Here is a 3,447-nt window from a genome sequence, read left to right on the forward strand (position 1 = left end):
CTCTGTTGCCCAGGCTGGAGTGCAGTGGTGTGATCTCAGCTCACTATAACCTCTGCCTCCCAGGCTCAAGCCGTCTTTCCACCTCAGCCTCTTGAGTAGGCTGGGACAACAGGACTGTGCCTTGCTAATTTTCATGCCTGGCTAATTTTTGTATTTTTTGTAGAAATGGAATTTCACCATGTTGCTCAGGCTGGTCTCAAACTCCTGAACTCAAGTGATCTGCCCATCCCAGCCTCCCAAAGTGCTGGAATTACAGGTGTGAACCACCACACCCAGCCTAATTTTATCTCTTTTTCAAAGCTCAGCTCAAGTCAGTTTCTTTGTTTTCCCTTTGGCTTTTTGTTTTCTTTTTTGAGACAGAGTCTCTCTGCCACGCCCAGGCTGGAGTGCAATGGCGTGATCTGGCTCACTGCAACATCTGCTTCCCGGGTTCAAGCGATTCTCCTGCCTCAGCCTCCCAAATAGCTGGGATTACAGATGCATGCCACCATGCCCAACTAATTTTCTTATTTTTAGTAGAGGCAGCATTTCACCACATTGGCAAGGCTGATCTTGAACTCCTGACCTTGTGATCCGCCTGCCTCAGCCTTCCAAAGTGCTGGGATTATAGGCGTGAGCCACTGCACCCAGCCTCAAAGAAAGAGTTCCTAAGGTGCTAAGATGGAGGTCCAATCTCCACCTTTTCCCTTTCTCTTTCTAGAGTCAACCTAATCGAAGACACCCAGCCATCTGGCACACCTTCCAGCAAATGCAGGAAACACCTACAGGATGTTTAATCTTACCTGTTAAAACAGTCTGATTATTTTATAGACACCACAACCTGAGGGAAGACCACCAAGAAGGCCTCTTTTTTCTCCTTCTACCTTGAGCTTCCAGTATTGGAAACCCCAACCCCATCTGGAAAAACCAGACCAGGTCCAAAGACTGACAGTCAGCACCAGGAGCAGTGGGTTCCTGGAGTCAAGAGAAAGAGAGATTAAAGAGAGACAGAGAAAGAGAGAGAGAGAGAGACAACAGGAGAGGAGGCTTCTCTGTGAAGGGGATGGGAGAAGGAGAGGCTGAGACCTGGCCCCAGTGAGAGAATCTGGGGGAGTAGAAACTGCTAGAAGGAACAGAGGAATCACTCCTGTATCTCCAGTGCTAGAAGCAAAAGGCTGTTTTGTACATTCTTTCAGACTGTGTGAACTTGCCCTCCTTGGTAAGATCAGGTAGTAAGACTACTTGGGGACAAGTACAGAGCTATTCCCTCCTTTTTGGAATATGAATGCAGTGTATCAGTCAGGGTGCTGGCTAGAAATAGATGACACATTTAATGGGTTTCACTGAAGAATTTAATAAAGAGACTATTTTCAGAGGGGTGGGCAGGATTGAGGGACCCATCAAAGGCTAGTAAAGCACCCAGGGATTTATGACAGCTAAAATCTCTTACCACCGCAGGCCTGAAGAGACAAAGGAAAGGCGCAGTGTCACCATAGACTGGGCAGCCGGAGCTGTGGAAAACAGAACCTGGCAGTAGCTGTGGCCATAGAGGGTGGTAGGAAACCAATTCCTCTTTCCCTCTTCCCATTACCAGGAGTAGTGCTTCTCTTTGGCCGTTCCCAATAAGAAGCCACAGAATAAGGGAGGACAGTGCATGCAGTCCTTAGAAATCATCCTTGTAAGATACAGAGGAGGGCAGAGGAAAGGCAGATTATGGATCTGTGGTGAGAGGATAAACCCAGCATATGTAATGCACTACAGTTATAACAGTGATTGTTCTCTACTCTGAATCTCATAACACTTACTGCTAAAACCCTCATTTCAATTTTCAATGACCATCTCCTGGGTGCTTCCCAAAAGTACTAGATGCTTGGGCATGATACACAAATTAACCACACATGGCCCCTTTAGGAACTCAAATCTGGTGGGCCACCTTTGGACACAGAATTTGCTGCTTTATATTGTATTTTGTCTTTTCTATGGGTGCGGTGGGTTGGATTTTTATAGATGAAAAGAGCAGAGATGTTTTCAAGTCCGATGTGATGGGAGTTCTACATCAGGCTCCACACAAAATTAGAATCTCAGTCCAGATACTGTGGCAAATGTACTGACACCATAACAGGTTTTGTAACTATCGCATCTGACTCAGATGACGGTGTCGCTCTGCTTCCTACTTTTGTCTGACTCCCATTCTTGTAACCTGACTTTCTCTGCCTGCTCACTGCTGACCCTCTTTGTATGTCTCACTTTCAGATTCCCTGAAAGAGGATGAAATTGGGCCAGTTTATCCTTCTTTGTTCCTACTGGGCAGAGCGCTTCTACAAGCCATCTTAAGTGGCAATGCTTTGCTTTATGTCCAGTCTATAGATGAGCAGCTTTGTCCTGAGTAGCCAGTTCACATGAGACAAATACGGCAACTGTCATGAACATCTGTCATTCGCAGCTGCCCGAAATCTTCCAAATAGTCTCTCCTTGTTATCACAGTTCCTCAGTAGAAATCCTGCCTTCTCAATGTGGAACCCCAAACTCCCTTTCCAAGGTTTCCTTCTTGTCAGGGTGCATACGAGTGATGTAGATTCTGCTAACTAGATTCAAGCGTTTGTTTCAAGATGGAGTTACATGGGGAAGGAGGGAGAGTACAGGGCCTGCATTTTGCAGGTGCAGATCCTGGCAAAGATGGTGTGGTTCTGGAGCTGGTGAAGGGAACCATAGAAACAAAAGAAGCAATGGACATTCACATCTGCACTTACTCTATATTCCAGTTCTAGATAACTTTTTTTTTCCGTGAGGATGAGGACTTCATGGAGAGAAAAGGCTGTCAAAATAGTTGCTGACATCCTGCAGCCAGAGAAAATGTTTCAAAATACAGATTGGATCATTACCCAAAAAACCTTTGGGTTTTCTTGTGCCTCTGCTATAGCCAAAAGAAGACAAGAGTGAGCTCTCCTGTTGTTCTAGGAAGAGAATGAGAGAAAGGTAAGGCAGGTCCCAGTGCATAGCTAGGGACAGCCTACCTCAACTGACTCCCAGCTGACCCAGAAATACATTGAGCTTGCCCTGCCCAGCCCACATCAGCTGACCCCCTGCTGACCCCAAAACACATGAGCAAGTCCAGCTGAGATGAGAAGAGCTGCCCAGTTTAGCCCAGATCAGCTGAACCCCAGGTAACCCTGGGACATATGAGCAAGGCCAGCTGAGGTCAGCAAACCTACTCATCCCTACCCAGTTAAAATCAACCAATCCCCAGCTGAGCCACAGTTTCATTGTTAAGATAGAGCTACTCATTGAACTGGACCAGTCCTGGCTCCAGGACTGGAGACTGTGGCACTTTTCAGGTGCTACATTGAAAAGATACTCAGGTGGCCCAATACTCTTGCCTTTGTGAGAGAGAGGAGATCCCTCCAGCACTCAATACCCCCTCAGATTATTATTTTGAATAGTAGCAACCTGAAGGGCTTTTGTGTCATC

At 46.5% G+C, this 3,447-nt stretch overlaps 1 pseudogene across 1 annotated transcript in view; it reads right to left on the reverse strand.

Moving 5' to 3' along the window:
- The window catches only part of LOC105526079, a 7,771-nt pseudogene extending 4,955 nt beyond the window's left edge, over positions 1-2,816 (reverse strand). The window contains exon 1 of the transcript XR_001004018.1: positions 2,730-2,816. The product of XR_001004018.1 is annotated as a cytochrome c oxidase subunit 5A, mitochondrial-like (transcript). The remainder of the gene's footprint in view (positions 1-2,729) is intronic.
- Between the last annotated feature and the right edge of the window lie 631 nt (positions 2,817-3,447).

This window comes from Colobus angolensis, unplaced genomic scaffold (assembly GCF_000951035.1).
Source record: "Colobus angolensis palliatus isolate OR3802 unplaced genomic scaffold, Cang.pa_1.0 Scaffold57, whole genome shotgun sequence".
Classification (NCBI taxonomy): domain Eukaryota; kingdom Metazoa; phylum Chordata; class Mammalia; order Primates; family Cercopithecidae; genus Colobus; species Colobus angolensis.